General features: G+C 43.7%; 1 pseudogene; it reads left to right on the top strand.

The window, feature by feature from the left end:
• The first annotated feature begins 6 nt into the window (after positions 1 to 6).
• LOC129845673 (uncharacterized) lies at positions 7 to 19,145 on the top strand (annotated as a pseudogene).
• Positions 19,146 to 22,431: the final 3,286 nt, after the last annotated feature.

Here is a 22,431-nt window from a genome sequence, read left to right as displayed (position 1 = left end):
TGCATTTGCAGAGCTAGCGCGCAAACTAAAGCAAACATTAACTATCAAGCTAGCTAGTACCTATTCCATTTATGTGGCGTCGTCAAAAATTGAATATTTGCTATCGTCAGTTTATTCCAAGATTAGCATGCAGCTGTAGTGCTTCAAAGTGCCTGTGATAAGGTTAACGATAAACTGAAGTCCAAACTGAACAGAACTACACTCTCTTATACCATTGTCTTAAATATATTTAATGGTCTCGTTGCAAAAGCTAAATTGTCGCTAGTGATTTTTTTTTTTTCACCTTTATTTAACCAGGTAGCAAAGATTATAGCAAACACCACAGACACGGAATTGGTGCTCGCTAGCTTTGCAAATTCCGCTATTGTTGGAAGCCTGCCAATATGAAACAAACGATGTTAAAATTTCAAAACGTTGCAGCATGTGTTGTGTAAATGTGTGTGTGTGTGCAGCTAGACCGGCCACCCAGCCAGCCAGGTAGAAACATGTCAGAAAAAAGTAAAAAGACGGACATCAGAGTATTTTTCAGTACACCAAAACGCAAAGTAAGAACTCTAGTAGCCTAATATCTCAAAGACGAGTTGATAAAATGTTCATAAGAAAGAAGTGAAATGCTAATGGAAATGTTTCACAATGTCATCATTAGGCAGAGCAGGCAACATATGGCACACAGACAGCAGAGCTGGGGACAGACTGGCAGAGACAGGGAGTCTCAGGTAAGTTTGTTGAGTCTTTGTTTGGCAACATTATGAAAGGTTCTCAATTTTTTTGATTTGTAAAATAGGAACATAATTGGAAAATGCCATGGATACCCCCACTCAACTTAAACTGGTGACTAAACTAAGATTTGTTTAAGGCCATGGTATTGCTGTTGTGATTAATTGTGTAGTTTTGGGTACCGTTAGTTAGGAGTACAGCAAACACCTTATTTATTTTCTAGGAGACAGACTGTGAGGGTGGTGAAAGGGAAAGAGCCAAGGAGAGAGACTTCAGAGGACAGTGTCACAGCCACGGCAGGACCAGGTGTCACCCTTGTTGCCAGCAGCACCAGTATAGGGGACAGTGGCACAGCATCGTCCAGTTACCTCAGTGATGGCACAAAACCATATCAGCCACACCCACAATTTATAGAACCGCAAACTCTTGCAAACAGAGTGTTGACGTTTCAAGAGAGATGGTTTCGCGATTTCCCCTGGCTACATTATAATCCATCAATAAAAGGAGTGTTGTGTTTTCACTGTAGCCAAGGGTTTTCAAGCCAGCCATCTTTTTGCCAAAGAGCAGATGCTGCCTTCATTAGTGCAGGATTTAGGAACTGGAGAAAAGCCATTGAAAAATTCACAGCACATCAAAACTGCCAAACCCACTGCCACTTTGTAACTGTAACAGCACACCAGCTAAATCCAATCAGTGTCCAGTTATCCAGCGTGTGGGGTAAACAGCAGGAGGACGCAAGGCATTGCTTGATGAAAATTGTTAGTTCGGTGCGGCATGTAGTAAGACAGGGACAAGCCTTTAGAGGCCACATGGATGACAGTGGGAATTTATACCAGCTTTTGAAACTCAGGGCAGAAGAGGATGATCCCAATTTACTGAAGTGGTTAACAGCGTACCACAATGTACACAGGCCCCAAAGCACAGAATGAAATTCTGAACATCATGGCCAATACAGTCATTCGAGGCATTGCAGCTGAGATTAGGTCTCTTCCGATTGTACAATTTTCATTAATTGTTGATGGTACTCAAGATGTCTCTGGTGCTGAACAGGAGAGTGTCTGTCTGCGTTATGTTGACCATGACCGTGTCCCTCACGAGGAATTTATTGGGCTATACAGGGTGTCGGAGACAACAGGCGAGGGCCCATGTCTGGCTTACATGTCTGGCTTACGTGGGCAGAGTTACGATGGTGCCTCAAACATGGCAGGAAAATACACAGGTGCACAGGCAATTGTGAGGAGGCAGCAGCCATTAGCCCTCTATGTCCATTGTGGAACACACTGTGTAAATCTGATTACACAGGCTGGCTGCTCAGCCTCCCCACTGATCCGGGATTCCCTTTCTTGGGTCCATCAGTTAGGTGTCCTCTATGGCCAGTCAGGAAAGTTTAAGAGCATGTTTGAATCAATTGCCACGTCCAAAGATACAAATCTGACCACCCTGAAACCCCTATGTCCAACAAGGTGGACTGTGCGGAATACGGCTATTAGAGCTGTACTAGGGCAGTATGAGCGGGTACTCAGCAGCCTAGAGGAGATGCCAAAAACTGCATCCAAGACAGCTTCAACTGCCAGTGGCTTATTTGAGCACTTCAGCACAGGCAAGACTGTGTTTGGCCTCACACTTGCCTCTGCTGTTCTTGGAGAGCTTGAATGTCTAAACATTTCACTGCAGAAGAAAACTCAGACTGTCTCTGGTATGCAGGCTGCAGTCGAGTGTGCGGTCATCTCTTAGGGGCAAGAGAGATGACGAAAGCTACCTTGCACTGTATGAGAAAGCAACAACTTTGACTATTGAATCCATTGAGACGCACTCAAAACAATTTGCTGGCAAAGCAGTGGATCACTATAGGGCAGAATTTAAGTGTTGGATGCTGTGGAGGTTCAGTTTGGCACCGTTTTGACCAGGACAGTCTAAACGTCCTGCAAAAGTTGGAAAGAGCGCTTCTCACGGGGGAGTTGGATGAGTCTCTAGATCAGTACCCTGAACTGAACATAGATTATTTCAGTGCAGAACCCTCTCTTTCACAACAAATACCCCTGTAGCAGCAGTGGAGAGGCAGCAGAGGTCCTCAGGAGGCTTCCAGTGGAGTTGCGGGGGTTGTTTGACCAAGTTGAGGTGCTGATCAGAATTTTGTTTGTGGTGCCAGTGTCTTCATGTGAGGCTGAGAGGAGTTTCAGTGCACTCCGCAGGTTAAAGACTTGGCTACGGGCTAGCATGGGCCAAGAGAGACTGAACGGCGTAGTTGTCTGTAATGTACATAAAGACAGGCTGGACAGTCTCAAGAGGGAAAATATCTGCCAGCAATTTGTTGGATCCATTGAAACCCGCAAACATATGTTCGGTTCTTTTGTTCAGTAGTGTGTATAGCAGTGGTTCTCAACCTTTTTTGGGTACTGGGACCCCTGCATATTTTGAGGCAAGGCAGGCAAGGTTTTCAGCGGTCCTCAGGGACCACCACCCCCTCTATATTATATGTAAACTTACTGGAAACCTTGTGGTACTGACTACATTCATTACACTTTTTTATTTCACGGACACCTTGCAATTAGTCCATGGACCCCTGGTGTAATTGATATTTGTTCTTTTGTTTAGTAGTTTTTAGTACATGACAGTACACCTACAAATTATTTATTTCATGTTATTTTATTTAAAATTGCATACTTTGTGTGACATACTTGTCCATAGCTGCTGTTTGAAGAGTTGAGACACTGACTGAAGGATATTTTGTTTGATTTATTTGGGTTTTTCATTGAAGTAGTTATTTTGCTTTTAGAACTGTACTTATTTTAAACTTTTTGTTCTTGTAAAGATATTGTAGTAGACTCAGGCCAGGTGCACATATTTAATGACTATATAAATGTATCACAAAGTCAAATTAAAAGGTCAATTCAATACGGAGACCAACTTTGTGATGGTTCTCAATGGAGATTCTTTACGATGAGATCACACCATGTTCATTGTATTTATGAAAACTGCTCCCATACAGTGTACAGTACCATTGCCGCCTACTGGCCCTTCTTGATATTGCTGGTTGTAAGTACGAATACCTGCATACATACTGGACTGATAAGGAACACTGCTATAACTATTATTAGTAGTAGTATTATAATGATTTAAACAAGTTGGGACAACCCTTCAGTTAACTACTGTACCTATCAATTATCCAGTAGTGATTTATGGTCCCTCAATATACATTTAACATATTACAACGTAGGCTGTGTTACAGCATTACTTTTGGTGTCCCCCTCAGGAATTGCTCCTGACAATTTTCATGTAATTGTCCCCTCCAAGGTTGATATCAGATTTTCGCCCCTGACACCAACCCCTGTAGAATGCACTCCGCCGACACTCCACATCGACTCTCCCTGAACCCATTCCAGCGTAAACCTCTCCACGTCATTTTGATCTTTTAAATGTACTTGTAAAAAACACACAGAAGCAAATGGAGGACAAATGGGTAAAAACTGTCGCCCTTGTTAGGGTTGAGTGAATTCAATCTGGTATAAGGACAATTATGACGATGAGTCACCGATTGTATACTATATAGTTTTTATTAACTAAGCAATAAATGACAAATGCAATTTTCGTATATAGGGGTTCAATGCATCGTCACGCAGGACAAGACAAAGGAACTGGGCTACACCCCCAAACCCCCCCTTATATACTCTAACAGTTGTTAGTTCCTGCTTCAGGGCAGGCCTGTTAGAGTAGAGGTCCAGTGTGGTTTTAGACTTACTGGCCTATCGCTGGTGTTGGCGCTTAAGCTTGTCCAGCCCCTTAGCGCTTCGGAGGGTCCGCTGATATCTTGATAGAGTGTTACTGTCTTGCCCCTCATTCCTGTTGTTGCACTCACAGTTCCTGTTATCGTGTCTTTTCGGTACTTTCCCATTCTTGCTATTAAGCAATAAATACGAAAATTGCATTTACCATTTATTGCTTAATTAATAAAATCTATATAGTATACAATCGGTGACTCATCGTCATACTTGTCCTCATACCGGATTGAATTCACTCAACCCTAACACCGCCCAGAGCGGACTTCTCAGTCGCCTCCATGCGGATGAGTGGGGAAACAGGGCTCATCTGCTTCCTTTTCACCGAGCACTTCCTCCTCTCTCTCACCGTTGTCCAGCTCTCCGGAGCCGAGGGCGCAGTGGGCTCTCCCTTCTCCTCCTCCACTTGGTTGTTCCAACTCCTGTCCGTCTCTCCGCTCTCCTCGTGAGATGATGGCGTCTCACCCCCGCTCTCCTCAGACTCTCGCAATTCTCTCTCCATCACCAGCTCATCCACAACCTCCTCAATAGCGCGTAGTTCCATGCTTTCTCCCTCATCTGCTCTTTTCCCGCTCACCGCTCTGGCGTAAGAGGGGTCTGCCTTCGGGCAGTGACGGAACAGGTGGTTCTCTGAGTTACACAGACTGCAGCGCTTGGGCACGGTGCAATCCCTCATTATATGGCCTAGAGTCCCACAGTTTCTGCACCTTGTCTGGGTGCAGGCATCGGCGAGGTGCCCGTACGTGCTACACTTCCTGCAGAAACGAGGCTGTCCAGCATACACGAGGTAGCCCCTGTCTGCACCGATGGAAAAGGAAGCGGGAGGATGGCGGTAGCCATCATGGCCGCTCTCGTCCTCCTTTAGCAGCACACGAAACTGCCTCTTCCCTGTCCAGATGCCAAGGGCGTCCTTAATGTCTCTCACTCCTGGCAATATGGTCACGTACTGGCTGAGGTAGCACACTATAGTTTCTTCAGTGACCCATGGGTTGAACATGTGCACCGTTAGCACCCTCATATTGTGCCTGCACGGGAACTCAACTTGAAAGGCACTGAATCACGAGAGTGATACGGTAATGTTTACTCATTGAGGACTTTTAGTGCAATGAGAAAAGACCGCGGTTTCTCCGGGAACTTGAGTGGAGACCAGAGCAATCGATCTCAGGCTCATAGATTAAGAGCATTTAGTAGATCACGGATTAACACTTTTACCCACAACAAAATTAAATAATCAACATTACGTTTACACATTCCTCTCACAATTCGTACCCTTTGTACGCTTGACGGATTTTAACAAAATTATATGAATGTTATCAATCTCTATCAACTAATACCGGATGCATGATCTTTTTAACCTTAGATGTTTTAAGATCCTCACATACTATGAATTTAGTAATACTTTAATGCATAACAGGCTATGAGTATTTATTTTAACCTGTCACACTAACACCTTTCCCACTACCAGCAGGTCTATGGGGCAGCAGATACCCTACAATGCATTACAATGATGGGACCAACTCAAAGCCTCCAAGCCATGGGCCTGGACTCCTTCCTAGACAGCTCTCTGGCTTGCTCCCTCCTTCACACTTTGACCTCATGGCACCAATGGTTGTGCCACCTGACACTCTACCCTACTGAGGTATGACTCTGGAAAATCCTTCCAAATTGTATCCATTCATCATTAACTGAGATTTTTCTTTAACATAGCAAGTGGCTGAAATAGCAAGGATGTTAACTATTTTTTATTTTTGTTCAAGAGGCCATTTGCCCAGAGTGGATTCGCCATACATAGATTTTTTCAGCTTTAAAAATCTTCAGCATAAAAAAGTATTAAAAGATGATCTTTTAATTAAATCTCTCCTTTGTGTCCTCATGTAAACATTAATTTAATGTGTTCTATCATCATTTACAATGCTTATTGCTTCTGCATTTCTTTACAGACAAGAGTATATTATACACATATATTTTATTTTAGACATTACAAAAACGTATTTTTGTGCATTTTGGATTTCCTACATATACCTGTACAGACAAGTATATATTTTTTACGACATTTTTGTATGTATTCCATAGACAGAACTACATATATTGGAATCGAACGTTCGCAGAGAATGTTTTGACTGGAGTGATGCTTAGGACTTCATAAAAAAATCTATTCCGTTTTATTTTACCACTACAGTCTGTTCGTCGGACGAAACTGGAGAAAAATAACTAGTGTCGAAAGTAAACATCCACACCTCGATGGTGTCAACTCTGCTTATGTCTGCATAATGAAAAGGTAGGGGGAAAAAGAAAAAAAACATCTGGTCTTGCGATCGATGACAAATTAAATGGTGCCCGTGTAACAGTTTTACTTCTGTGCCGAACCAGTGACCCTTTGCACACATATACAACAGTTACCCATCGCTCCACAAAAGCCGCGGCCCTTGCAGAGTAAGGGGAACAACTACTTCAAGGTCTCAGAGCGAGTGATGTCACCGATTGAAACGCTATTAGTGCACTACCCCCAAACTAGCTAGCCATTTCACACCGGTTACATCCAGCATAACCCCTCATTCAATTACGCCAGTGGCAAACAGTGAAATGTGAGGAGCAGGAACAGCTATAGCCCTCAAACTCACCTCTGGGTCTCAAAGCCAGTTCCACTGCATTTCTTCATTGTTCTCCTGCCATTGGGGACTGATCTAGACCTGGGACACCAGGTGGGTGCAAGTCATTATCAGTTAGAACAGAAAACCAGCAGGCTCGTAGGGCAGGGGAGCGTTTCCCAAACTTGGTGTGCATTTTGGTTTTTGTCCTAACACGACACAGCTGATTCACATTAACAAAGCTTGATGATTAGTTGATTATTTGAATCAGCTTTGTAGGGCTAGGGGAATAAAAAGAAAATGTGCAGCCCTTTGGGGTTCAGGTGACTGAGTGTGGGAAGCCTTTGTCATAGGGTAATAGTTGAATACCCCTGGGCTGTAGACCTTGGGTCAAATATTAGATTCTGTAGCTGTGTATTTTATCAAAACAATTCTGTTCTACAATGGTTCCTTTCTTTACCTCAGGGTAAGTAGTAGCAGGCCTAGAAGAGTCTTATGCGACGCTAACATTTGAGTTGTGTTCTTCCTCCTTTTAATCAATCATAATAATTTGTCAAATGCCTTACAGGTTGTTTTGCCTGTTGGCAGCTGTGGGTGTACAAGCACAACAGAAACCTTCTATAAGTATGCATTTTTCACCCTACAAGTTCAAGCACTAAGCGTTTGACAATATATCTTTTTTGGATTTTAACTAACCTTTCCCATTCCAGATGACCTCAACGCTGAATGCCTTGGTAACGTTATTCGTTTGAATGTCGCTCCTCTTTTTAAAGAGGTTGATGCTGTCTTCAGTGAGTTTGTCTCTTATGATTCTCCTTTCATAATTCATGGATTGATATTGTTTGTCAACTATTGTGTTCACACCATCTCCATCCCTTCCAGATGACACACAAATCATAAACCTGACGCCTGGCCTTGCTACTCAGTGTGGATTCAGCTTTAAATTTGACCCCATGGGGAATGCCATGTTTTTTGCTTCTCTTCAAAACTGCTTTTCCCAAAACATGGTAACCCTAAGCACTGTAGTGTTTGCTTGAACTTCAAATGGACAGTTTGCCTTTCAGTGTCACTGCATTTGCAACCCATAATGTAGCAACGTCATTTTATTTAACCTTTGACATGGACTCATGCTGAGACCAGGCTCTTTAACAGATGAGCCCTGTATACACAAAGATACAAGTCAATATTTGCATCATTTGATGAAAAATGTAATCATTGAAAACAAACGCATTCTTCAGTAAAAAGGTCCTCAATAAGCCTGAGCTGCTAATTCATACAATTTTAGAGCATGGAGGTTATTAGAAGTACAGTGCCAGAAACATTGAAGCAGTTTTACCACCCCTGGGTCTGCTATCTCTTACCTCTAAGTTAACGATGATGTAAGGTACAGCAGAAATTTATGGAGGGCTTTCAGAGGGCCAGCCAACTTTCTGATACAGACTGCAGTGAAGTTTACTACAGAGCTCTTCTCCTGTAGTGTGGCTTCAATAGTGGCAGCTGCATTCATATAGGCAATTTTGCCACGGTCTATAGGTCATGAAGGTCAACTGAATTATTTATTTTCTGCTATATAATGAAAGGCTTTAATTATTTTTTTCCTTCCCCCTTCATTTTAGGATGATAAGATGTTCAGCTTGGTCATGCAGTTCAGGCTGCCAGGAAACCACATGACTGAAGACCCTGTGTATAGAGTGGGCAAAACCTGTAGCTACACCCCCTGGACCTCCCGAGAGATTCTGTGCGACCGCAACTACATGGAGGCAAGTGAGCAGAGCATGCCCCAAAGGACATGTTTACAGTCGAGCTTGTCGTACTGCCTGTATAAATGATCTGTCTAGAGCTACAACTGTCCAGTGTTTCATTTCTTCTGCTTCTGTGACACAACGTAGAGGGTCTTGACTCTCTCAATTCAATACTCCTTCATTTAAGGAGGCGAGTGGACAGATTGAGAACTGGCCCTTGATTTCGTATTGTATGGGAGGGAGAAAATGCATAGGGAATAATGGCCTTTCTTCTCTAGGTGTCTGTCAGAAGGACTCTTCCAGACATCCAAACCGTCCCTGAACAGCCCACTGGAGGCCCGAAAGCAAGGAGCGGCAACTTCCGGAGAGGAGCTGAGGTAGCCATGTCTCTGTAATTTCACTACAGGATGGCGCTTAACAAAATGTGCATTTGTTGACAATTTGTTTAATTCCTGTTTCCATTTCCTGAGACAGGCTGTTGCTGCAGGATACAAAATGACAGCAGTCGTCTTTAGTCCTAGCAAGAAGGTCATGAGTGTGGATGAGGTCCAAAGAAAGGGCTATGCAATAGCCAACACTCCCACACGGCTGGTGTTAAGAAGCCCTTATAATGCAGAGGAGACATACCTCCAGAATGTAAGCTGACTTTCTCCACTTCCTCCATGAACTGGGTCATGTTCAGTAGAGCAAAAATTTGGAAACGGTGGCCCTACCTGAACTCTGCAACATATTGTTAATACGGTGTGCCCTACTGAACACGGCCATGGTGTGGTTGCCCCCTGAACAGGTAGCTGGGCTTCCGATGCGGGTGCTCTCAACCTCAACCTTCTTTGAGCAGAAGTGGCTGGTTACTTGAGTAGATGCCACGGCTGTTTGTCCAACACCAGGTTGAGTGTGAAATAATGGACTAACTTGGCAAATAAAGATCCTATTAACCCAGTTCTTAATTGGCTCCAGACCAGACTTTTGATTTGTTTTCAGTTGAAAAATGTTCTTTTATGATGTGTACTTGGTTTCTTGTTTCACTGCAGGGGCAGTGGCCTTTACTCCAGAAGTGATCACCTGGTACATGCCCAAGCACATTGACCCACTTTTTCCTCTGATGCCTTCACCATGTTGGAAGTGTACATGGGAATTGACGCTAAGAGGCTGGACACTGAGGAAATGGCTGCCAGAAACTACTCGGTTTTAGTCACAGAGGCTCATATTATTGTTGAAATTCCGGTGGGGGCGGTTGGCGGCTATTTCAAGGTCAGCATTGGATGAGTAAAATGTTCCTGGTTAATTTCTAAATCAAATCTTATTTGTAGAGCCCTTTGTACTGCAGCAGTTGACAGTGCTTTGCAGTAACCCTTTGCCATCTCTCATGGGTAAACGCCTAGAAACGTTGTCTTGTGTAAAATGTTTGTTATTGAGCAATTGTCTGCTTAATCAGGCTAATATACAATGGATTGTTGGGTGTGTGTATACAGCCTGACACATTGGATTGCAAAATTGTGTGAATGTTGCATAAAATGACACTTAAACATTGTCCTTCAGCCGCTTGAAATTTGAGACCAAATATCCACACTAAAGTATTGTTTACCTGACTTTTTAGGGAGCCGGTAGCTTTGCCACTCAACTGAATGCAAGCAACGTTCGTTACACTTGGCTACTGTTTACATATTGTGCACGTGTTTACTTTGCGTGTCGGTTGCTTTGAAAATACACACCGCCGTAAATGCAAGTTGACAACCATATGCCTACCAGCTCTCTAAAGTCGGGTAAACAGATATTGTCTTAAATTACGAGCGGCCGAAGGACAAACCACACAGATAACCGGTAGAGTAACATTCTGGCTTGTAAGGAACATTTAGCTGTTTTTGCACTCCACTTGTGTATTACAGCCTGAATGGATCACTCGTCTCCCTTTACAGAGCCATATTCAGGATGACCAGTACTTTGTCACTTACACCATTGAGCCCATGCTTGAGTTGCTGTGGATCGAGGAGGTCGCACACGAGGACACACGCTACAAAGTCCTCTTCCCTATCACAACACCTCCGATGGCCAGACCTCCACAAGTTCGCAACTGTGAGTCTGGTTTAGTTAAATAGTGCCTATGGTAATTTGGGATGCCTGGGTTGTTCATTAGGCACAAAACAGAAGAAAATGTACTGAAACGGGGAGGCAATAACAAATGTCCATTTTCGACTTCCTTTGTAGCGCATTTCAAAATGTTTTTTTTTGTTTGCCAATGAACAGACACGCCCTTAGACACAGTTCCTGAGCAGGCAGTGTTTGTGCTTGAGTTGGGGACCTTCAACCTTGATGTGGAGCTGCTGAACATCACCTTTCCAACCATGGTGCTAACTGTTGCAGAGTGCAACGCCAGAGGCTTCAATGTTCAGGAGCAGAGATCCCTGGACAACACCTTGAAGAGCTTCAGGATGGAGGTGCCCTTCTCAGACCCGGTGGTCTTTAAGGAGGTGTGTTTCTGTTAAATGCAAAACCACACGCAGTGATTTGTACATGCCCTAATAAGTGGGCCACCAACAAAATATAAATAATGGCACAAGTGTACTTTGTATCCCTCATTTACTCAAGTGTTTCCATTATTTTGATAGTTGTGTGCATTAATTTGCCAATAGTGCTTGATTAAGAGGAATGAGGGCAACATTAATTCAAGTATATAGTTTGTTTTAATAGTCTGCATATGTCCTTAGTTGTCACTTGATATTGAATAGAGTTCTGTTACAATAATGCTATCAATTGACCAATGCTTTTAACTTCACTCCAGAGAAGGGCGGAACAAGGTGTCACAACCTTCACTCTTCAGCTGATCTACGGCCTGGTCGTCTTTCCAGAGTACGCTCCTTTCGCTCACTTTGCCGTTGTGGACGCTGTACTATTGGACATTGGTATGTCTCTGGACTACGCCAAACTACTGTTGAATGGCTTCCTCTCGTTAATGATTGCAGTAAAAGCCCAACTAGCCATACTGTAGGTTTTTCCTATGCGGTCTCTCTACAAAGAATGTTAAGCTTTAGAGTATTTGGACCCAGTGTCCTGTTCGTGGTTTGCCAGGATCGTGTTTATTCTGAACAAGGTTTTCTCCTTGGACAAGTTCAAGTAGTACCTTCCTGTTTTTTGTGCTTAATGAACACAACCCTGTTTGTCCTTGTAGTGCCACCCTCCGTCACTGGCAACTGTGATCAGGAGAACTTTCACATCACTGTGGACTACAGGAACCAAGATCCCTTTTTCGTGGTCTTGGTTGGCAAGCGCCTGCTTAACCATGAACTTGCGCAACAGTATTTGACAGAGGGCGACGCAGACTTCACCATCACGTTGCTCTTCTCTTCGCCGGACGCAGTGTTTGAGGTACGATGCTCTCCCAAAACATGTTAACCTAAATTGCAGCAGCTAGCCTCGCTTTCCTTACCCTGTATACATGCAATATTGGACTAATGAACTCTCCCATTTGTTCCCAGTCGGTTCACCCGTCCTCTGTCAGGAGCAGACTGGATTTGGCTCTGTTGAATCCTTAAAACAACATGACCATCAAATACTTTTCCCTGTCTTGCAGCTTCCTCAAAAAGCTGACTGGTTGGTTCTCAAACAATTACTTCCGATAAATAGTCGTTTGACATTGTTACTGTAGTAACCTGGTATATTTGTTTACCAATAGATGGCAGTATTGACTCAAGACGGGTTTGCTTCCCGCTATCCGTAGCTATTTCCTATGTCTGCCTATTTAACTATGATTAAGAAAGCTTCAGGTAGTTTAAGCCAGGTGCATAAGATAATGTTCAAATTAAATACTAAACCGTACGTAAGTCTCATGAGTCGTAATTATAAGGAAGCCTTTAAGGATACTACCGTTACCAAACCTGGGTTCCTTGCAAATACTGTGAGTCTAATAATAGGGCCAGATGGGCATGGTTTGCACTTTTGGTGCTATTCCATTGGTTCTACTGTGCTCAATGAAGTGTAACAAATACAGAACCTGTCTTTTGCTCCCCCACCCCCAAGAGTGTTTCTCTAACGGAACGATGACTGCGCTGGCGGTCAAGGTTGAGTCTGCTCCCAGTCTGAACCCCGGTCAGCTGACCCTGAGCGACCCCGCCTGTGGTCCCACCTACAGCAACGATCGCTTCGCCTACTTCCACTTCACTGTCAACTCCTGTGGCACCACCAGGAAGGTAAAATGACTATTACCCTGAGGTGATGGGTACTGTGTATTTACGGACTGTTTGCTTCTGCAGGCTGTAATAAGTCAATTCCCCTCTACTACATAGTTTATCAACAATGTCATGCTGTATGAGAATGAAATCTCCTTGCCAGATGAACTTGAGGTGAAGCTGAATGGCACGACGTCTTCAGAGGAGGAATATCAGTAAGTGCATTACGCATCACAATTGTAGCTATTAGGTTTTTTTAAATTCTTCACCAATTGCTCAATACTTTGTATACAGGGAAAATGCACCTCTACTACCAGTGTGTCCACTGCACTGCTTGAAGTTTCCCCTACTTCCCTCTTTTTAGGTTAAAGGTTTCCTGCTACTATGTAGTCAACATCACTCGCACATTGGTCTTCCTCACCAGGCCGCGTGATAACGAGCCTTTTGCTGAGACTGGGACGGGTCAACTAATGGTCAGAATGAGACTCGCTCAGGGTAAGCATGCACAAATTCAGAATTTCAACTTGGCCTCTAAATTCTAATCACTCCTGATGATCTGGAAATGGAATATAGATTCTTGGAAGGTGTCCTTTACAAAACCATTCCCAAAAATGTAAGCCTTATGATATATTACTCTTGCGTTCTGAGATCTACAGGTGTGGCTATGGAGTAACGGTGAGGAGCTGATTTGGGAATTTGTCAGAAGCCTCTGGTGGGGGGGGGGGGGGGTCATCGGGGCACAACAGGATATGATAAACGAGTGTTTGATAATGGACAAGTTGAGATGGTACCTCGCTGTTTTGTGCCCACCGGTTGTCTCGTTCTGTGTTCTAGACGCCTCGTATAACACGTTCCACCAGGAGGAGGACTATCCAGCCTCTGCACTTTGAGGTGGAGCTGACCAGGTCCTCTGACCCCAAGATAGCGCTGGTGCTTGACTACTGCTGGGCCACCCCCAATGAGGACCGTGACTCCCGACCCCGGTGGAATCTCATCATTAATGGGTGACTTGTTGTTTTTGGGCCTTAACAAGTGTTATTCCACAGGTGTGGTTCCTGAGTAATTAGCAACCTATCATGCTTGGCAGGCCATTTACTTTGGCTACCGTGGCTATGCCCCCATCCATAGGTCATGAGTGGTCACAATGGTTTGAGCTTAAAAACGATGTGAGCAGTATGCGGTCTGTCACCAGATCTCCACCCAAATGAACACTTATGGGAGATTCTGGCGCGTACCATCACATTCTTGTTATCACTGCAGCGTAGCATTGAAACAGAACGTATGATGCAAACAAACGACTCTAAACCGCGTTGTCTGAAAAGCATCTAAACAATGTTTTGTACTGATGAGAAATAAAGGTCTTCACAACTTTATTCCACCTTTGCTTGTAAAATATATAACTGTTAATGCTATCATCTAGTCTAAATAACAGCTAGACTTGTTTTACAATGTAAATCTAGTTTGGAAAATATGGCAGCCATGTTTGTCAAGCAAGAACTCCCTAATCCCATTCACTGCGCCCATTGCCTGAGATCTTAACTTAGTTTGGCCACTTCAGCATGTGACAAATCTTTGTACTTGTTACGGCGTACACGTGACAAGTAGTTTACAATTAACAAATCAAAAAGCCAATTGTTGTCGCCTCCCCAAATGCAAGCCTAGCTTAACCGTAGCACGAAAGCTAAACAGAGTTGTAAGATGTGTGTGTGTGTATATATATATATATATATATATATATATATATAGATCAATCCATTAGAGATACTCTTAATGATCGGCTATGAAAAGCCAACTGACATTTACTCCTGAGGTGCTGCACCCTCGACAACTACTGTGATTATTATTTGACCATGCTGGTCATTTATGAACATCTTGGCCATGTTCTGTTATAATCTCCACCCGGCACAGCCAGAAGAGGACTGGCCACCCCTCATAGCCTGGTTCCTCTAGGTTTCTTCATAGGTTTTGGCCTTCCTAGGGAGTTTATCCTAGCCACCGTGCTTCTACACCTGCATTGCTTGCTGTTTGGGGTTTTAGGCTCGGTTTCTGTACAGGACTTTGAGATATCAGGTGATACATTTGATTTGATTAAGTCCTTGGGGTAAGGTATTGTGGAGAGGATGATGCAGGAAATATTACTTAGATGGGGGATTTATCAACAGTTTTTCTGAGCTAAATACCCCTGGAAAGGGGGGTCTGATCTGGCAACCCTGTGATGCCGTGTTCAAATCAACTAACGGCTTGGAAGTCTTTGTCTTGAATGCACTGAAGTCTATGGGGGTACTCTGAGATCCCAGGTGTCTTAAACACCATACGTCAGTTGAGTCTGACAGACTTAAGTTATAACCCGACTGCATTGTATGGCGTTAGCTCATATTCAGTACCACCTTCAAAAGTGTTTTACACACGTGTCCATTACAATCTAGGCAGGAATCAGAATGCAGGCATAAAATGCTAAGTACATTATACTTAGGGTATGCTACAGGAGAAACGTTACACAGAAAATAAGGCTCTTTGATAGGAATGCACGCATGTCCAGTTATTTGTAAGGAAGGCAATGTGGGCACCAGGCAATAAATGTGCCAGGGGGAAAGTTTGTGAGCGGCTGGCAAGCTTGGCTGGCCTTTCCGATTGGTTTCATACAACTGCTCTTAACACTGACTGAATACTTGTTGATTTCAGGCACAAGTGACCTTGTGTTTAAAACGGTTATGCGCTTAACATAAAGGATGGTTCACACGCCTGTGCAGCATGGAAGTTGTTGTTTGAAACTGAATAGGATCAGTTGACAGGATCCCTAGAAGTTGATGCCACTTTCAATGGAATTTCCTGTCCTAGAGGAATGCGCTAATTGGGAGTTGCTAAACATGAACAAATACCACAGACAAGTGTAGCAGCATCTTGCTAGCTAATGTTCATATTTTAAAAAATGTCAGACACACAGCTGGGTTTGTCATAAGCATTGATTTGGGTGAGCACTTTGACACAGATGGACACTGCTGGCCTAGTTTTTAACTTTGCCATCTTCTCAAGAATTTAAATTGGGAAACCTATTGAAAGATTTATTTTTCCTACATTGTAATGGACACTGGCTACAATGACTTTGCCCATGATTATGCACGCTGCAAATGACACTTAATTTTGCGGGTGTTTTTTCAGTATCTGGATACATGTTACACCAAGCAGTGTAGTGAAGCAACTTTATGCTCAAAACCATTTATTTGGGGGATCGGTTTTGCCAAATGCTATCAAATCACGCCATTTTACCAATTTTATGAAATGGTCGCAAACCCCAAATTTGGCACCCCCTATTTTAATTTGCTCCGGTGGCCATGTGGACAAGGCTCATCTGTCATAAACTTCGCAGCGGTTTATTAAATCAAATGTCATCCTGGTGGGGGTGGTAGCAGTTTGAAAAAACAGGCTGAAAATGTTTTGTAGATCATAGGAATAGACACCACATTCACATGGCTGTGCACGAAATGGGCAGTTCAGATTTGTCACTTCAGCTGCAACTATATCATACTTGGCTTAAATCGTTGAGTAAAATCCTGAGAAAGCTCTGGCCGTCGTCTGTCAGCTCAAGTGGATTTGTACTGGTGTGGGCGTTTGTCTCAATGTAACGTCTTCAGATTTCACAAATCCCTTTTTGCTAATATCTGTCAGTTAAACAGTAAATGATTAACCTCCCAAAGATGCAAATGGCAAAAGTAGGCCTTAACTGTCAATGCGTAGGTTACTTTGTATAGTAGAGCTGCTCCCTTCACAGAAGTCCTCCACGTGTGAATCTGATGCCATGGGTGTAGAATATATTTTGTGACCAATTTTTCTGACAGCGGAAGAATTGCTCTGGCGCATTGCTTGAAATTCCTAATTAAAACGAAGTACTTATTTTGAAAATATGATACCGACTGTCTATTCGGTAACTAAGGGTTAAACCACGGTCAATTGATCAATATTCAGGTCGCCTGTAGTCTGACCATTCTGGATCATTTAGAGGGACGTCTCACCACATGAGAATGCATTCATGTCAATGTAATTGAATATACATGTTGGACATACGACGTAGACATTTGACATCCGTCATTTAACTAGCTATAAAAGCCTTTGCAGTAGACAAAGTAATATTGTTGATGAGAAATGCTATGGCATTGCTAGTATGACCCTCCCTTGACAAATTAAATGCATTTTTTTTTCAAATAGGCAGCCCAATTTCTGTTTATATATAAATAAAAAATGTACTAAATCAGATTTTTCCAGGTCTGATGGGCCAAAAGATCAGAAATTAAAACCAACAAACTACTGTCGTGACCTTGAATTATCTGAGGACTGTTTAATTGTTACCCGACTCTAAATGAATTGTGTTAGGATTTGGGGTGCCGAGGAAACGGTTTTAAAGATACCGTCTCCCGACTTAAACTCTAGACGGTAGAAATCTATTACATTGCTAAAGTCAACTTATTAACCATTACATCGTATCCTCCTCGCAGCTGCAAGAACCCCAGCCTTATGATTCAGTACTATACAAATTGGTTTAATTTATTTACTAGCTAAACACACAAGTCCCTAGCGGACTGACACAATATGACGGCTCCCCCACCCATGGTTCCATAAGGGACACTTATCGTTGTTACATTTTTGCATGAATGTATTTATGTGGGATGCCGCCGTGGTTGGGTTTTCTCTCTGATTGGCTCCCTGAGGTCACAATGTCAATAGTTGTCCGTGGCTCCAATGACTAGTCTTGAACGGAACTTCAGGATGGATTTTCCTTTCACTCATTCTGGAAGATGGGCTAATCAACCCTGTCGCTGATTCCTCAGTGGGTGATGAGAGTAGGATGGTTTGGATATAGTAGCAGAATGGTCCCACTGAAGTTAGCTTTTCTAGGTACTTGGCTCAAACAGCTAATCGGCTGTACCAGTGACTGTCTGCCTGAGCGGTGTTTATTCTCCCTCGTTTTGGTATTCAGGTTTCGGACCACTTTGGACATGAGCTGCAGCTCGCCGTCCTTAGGAAGGTGCGTTTAGGGAAGTTCCAACCATTTCAAACGTGTAGCTAGCGACTCACGGTGTTCTGGTCTAATGTTAATTTCAGTTACCATCCTTTAATGCACTCTGGCCGCCGGGGACAGTTCTGTCAGTCTGACTTGTCACTTGTGGCATGGCTACTTACTATGCACATTTTCTAGGAGTTTCTCTAATACGTTCAAAAGTGAATACTGGAACAATATTTCTAACATAAGACTGGTCAGATATAATAAGAATGTTATGTTTCTTATTTTGTGATTTTTAAAAAGGAAATACTGGAACTAGAAAAGTGCTCACACTACAGGTAGGAAGTCTCGAGCCTTTACATTGTATATGAAATATGTTGGGTGTTTTTCAAGACCGAGGTAAATTTAGGAGGGGTATGAGTTTTGGTGGGAAAAGCCTGTTAACAAAGACATTCCTTTAGTTCATACTTGAGGGGGAGAAGGAAGCCACTTCTCCTGTCATTTACAACACGGTGTGAATTGATCTGATCCTCACAGGACAGTCATGACACCATAAGACTTCGTACACAAGGCGGTTGGGGTTTACAGTGTTTTCTTGTGCCTAACTTAGTCCCTCTCTCTACACTGGCAGTTGTGAGAACCCGGAGGATCCGTACCGTGTAGTCTTCCACCCGGTGGTAGCTGACGCCAGGGTCCACTTCCCCCCTCATGTCAAACGCTTTGAGGTCTATATGTTTTCCTTCGTCGAGGATGCAGTTGAGCCCAGTGGCCAGGTAACAAATTTAACCCAACAATCTTTATAGGTTAATTTTGTGAGTGGCAATCATCCCTTTTTTAAAAAATGTATCTGACACATCAAATCTTTAATTCCTAGGTCTTCGTCCATTGTGATGTGGTCATCTGTGACGCCAGTAGTCCCTCTGGCGGCCCCTGTAGTGGACAATGTGTGAATCAGGACAACTTGAAAAGAGGTAGGTCTTGTTTTATGCTTTTCAGACCCTGTCAGACCACAACTGAACTAATAGGTTCTCTCTCTCTCAACAGGTCAACGACATGTCAAAGACCTCTTTGAGGAGCCTCATTTCTATGTTTCTTCTGGATACATTCTTTGGGTGTAATGTCTTGTTCTAACCTGTCAAATAAAGTGTTCTATATAACAATTACGTTTGCTTTACTTGCGTGGCAACAATCCTAACCGTTGGAGCTCCCTTATTTGTATCTGATTTGCGTATAACACCAAGGCGCATGTACTTTAGTGGATGTAGTAGGCTTGTCATCTGACGTGTATCAATCAACCCTTTTGTAAGCATGGAACTCAACCATCCCGTCTAGGATGAACAATGGGTGTCAAAACAAAAGCTTTCCAATGTCCAGTAGGAAGAACTGACTCAATGTTACAGCAGATGGTGGTTTGTGAGGCCAGCAGGGCTGTGGTTGGCTGCAGGCCCCAGGGAGCGCAGCAGTGTTGGGAATTTTCAACATAAATTACAACTTTCCCTGATACCTCTCACTAGCTTGGTTTCCATCCACATATGGACCTTTCTTTAATGATATGCATGTATATCTAAAATGTGGAGAGCTTGACTTTCTCACTACTTGTTTTTTGTAAGAAGTGTTGACAAGCTGAATGTACCGAGCTGTCTGTTTTTAAAACTACTAGCGCACAGCTCGTACACCCATAAATACCCCACAAGACATGCCACCAGAGGTCTCTTCACAATCGCCAAGTCCGGACTACGGAAGGTACAGAGTAATGAATACGTTGCAATCTATTCCGCATCAGGATCAGATTTAAAGAAACACCTTACGGAACAGCGGGGACTAAAGAGATGCAGCAGTTCCTCCTTAAAAAGTTGCGAGCTTGCACCGTGGGACGGCTTCATTGCTCCAGACCACAAGGGGGAGTTGGCGCACTGAAGGATGAATTAGTTAGGTAACATAGATAAATAGGATGTTTAATTTACATAATATGCTTATGTGAGTTGCCATTAGAATGTGTCCCTTTGGACTATACTGTTGGCAGTTGCATGTTTCCCTTCTCAGCTAGGGCTCAGTCACTTGGGGCCCAGAGAGGGGAGACGTCAGAGTGGAACATTGTCTTCATATGTGAAGGGATAGCGTGATTAAGGGGAAACAATTATCTCTTGGCTCAACAATGTCTGTGCGCAAGTCACTACCCTCAGTGAGCTTGTCCAGGAGTGGGGAGAAGAGGAGGTTTACTTGAGATGGGATCAAATTTATTTATATAGCTCTTCTTACATTAGCTGATATCTTAGTGCTGTAAAGAAACCCAGCCTAAAACGGAAAGCAATGCAGGTGTAGAAGCACGGTGGCTAGGAAAAACTCCCTAGAAAGGCCAAAACCTAGAGAGGAACCAGGCTGAGGGGTGGCCAGTCCTCTTCTGGCTGTGCCGGGTGGATTATAACAGAACATGGCCAAGATGTTCATAAATTTTCACCATGGTCAAATAATAATAATCACAGTAGTTATCGAGGGTGCAGCAAGTCATCACCTCAAGTAAATGTCAGTTGACTTTTCATAGCCGATCATTAAGAGTATCTCTACCGCTCCTGCAGTCTCTAGAGTTGAAAACAGCAGGTCTGGGACAGGTAGCACGTCCGTTGAACAGGTCAGGGTTCCATAGCCGCAGGCAGAACAGTTGAAACTGGAGCAGCAGCACGGCCAGGTGGACTGGGGACAGCAAGGTAATCCTGAGGCATGGTACTAGGGCTCAGATCCTCAGGGAGAAAGAGAATTAGAGAGAGCATACTTAAATTCACACAGGACACCGGCTAAGACAGAAGTACTCCAGATATAAAGTAACGGATGTGAAATGGCTAGCTAGTTAGCGGGTACGCGCTAGTAGCGTTTCAATCAGTCACGTCACTTGCTCTGAAACCTAGATGTAGTGTTGCCCCTTGGTTTGCAAGGGCCGCGGCTTTTGTGGAGCGATGGGTAACGACGGTTCGTGGGTGACTGTTGTTGATGTGTGCAGAGGGTCCCTGGTTCGCGCCCGTGTCGGGGCGAGGGGACGATTTAAAGTCATACTGTTACAATAAACTGACCCTAGCCGCCCGGCACACAAACTACTGCAGCATAAATACTGGAGGCTGAGACAGGAGGGGTCAGGAGACACTGTGGCCCCATCCGATGATACCGCCAAACAGGAAGGATATAACCCCACCCACTTTGCCAAAGCACAGCCCCCACACCACCAACTTAGCATCCTGAGACAAGGCCGAGTATAGCCCACAAAGATCTCCGCCACGGCACGACCCAAGGGGGGGCACGCCAACCCAAACAGGAAGATCACGTCAGTGACTCACCCCTCCTAGGGATGGCATGAAAGAGCACCAGTAAGCCAGTGACTCAGCCCCTGTAATAGGGTTAGAGGCAGAGAATCCCAGTGGAGAGAGGGGAACCGGCCAGGCAGAGACGGCAAGTGCAGTTCGTTGCTCCAGAGCCTTTCCGTTCACCTTCACACTCCTGGGCCAGACTACACTCAATCATATGACCCACTGAAGAGATGAGTCTTCAGTAAAGACTTAAAAGTTGAGACTGAGTCTGCGTCTCTCATATGGGTAGGCAGACCATTCCATAAAAATTGAGCTCTATAGGAGAAAGCCCTGCGTCCAGCTGTTTGCTTAGAAATTCTAGGGACAATGAGGAGGCCTGCGTCTTGTGACCGTAGCGTATGTGTAATTATGTACGGCAGGACCAAATCGGAAAGAGGGGTAGGAGCAAGCCCATGTAATGTTTTATAGGTTAGCAGTAAAACCTTGAAATTAGCCCTTGCCTTAACAGGAAGCCAGTGTAGGGAGCCTAGCACTGGAGTAATATGATAACAATTTTGGGTTCAAGTCAGGATTCTAGCAGCCGTATTTAGCACCAACTGAAGTTTATTTTGTGCTTTTTCCAGGTAGCCGGAAAGTAGAGCATTGCAGTAGTCTAACCTAGAAGTAACAAAAGCATGGATTACTTTTTCTGCATCATTTTTGGACAGAAAGTTTCTGATTTTTGCAATGTTACGTAGGTGGAAATAAGCTGTCCTTGAAACAGTCTTGATATGTTCGTCAAAAGAGAGATCAGGGTCTAGAGTAACGCCTAGGTCCTTCACAGTTTTATTTGAGACGACTTTACAACCATCAAGATTAATTGTCAGATTCAACAGAAGATCTCTTTATTTCTTGGGACCTAGAACAAGCATCTCTGTTTTGTCTGAGTTTAAAAGTAGAAAGTTTGCAGCCATCCACTTCCTTATGTCTGAAACATAGGCTTCTAGTGAGGGCAATTTTGGGGCTTCACCATGTTTCATTGAAATGTACAGCTGTGTGTCATCCTCATAGCAGTGAAAGTTAACATTATGCTTTCGAATGACATCCCCAAGAGGTAAAATATATAGTGAAAACAATAGTGGTCCCAAAACGGAACATTGAGGAACACCGAAAT

This window comes from Salvelinus fontinalis, unplaced genomic scaffold (genome assembly GCF_029448725.1).
Source record: "Salvelinus fontinalis isolate EN_2023a unplaced genomic scaffold, ASM2944872v1 scaffold_0337, whole genome shotgun sequence".
Taxonomy (NCBI): Eukaryota; Metazoa; Chordata; class Actinopteri; order Salmoniformes; family Salmonidae; genus Salvelinus; species Salvelinus fontinalis.
This window is presented reverse-complemented; position numbering and strand designations above follow the sequence as displayed.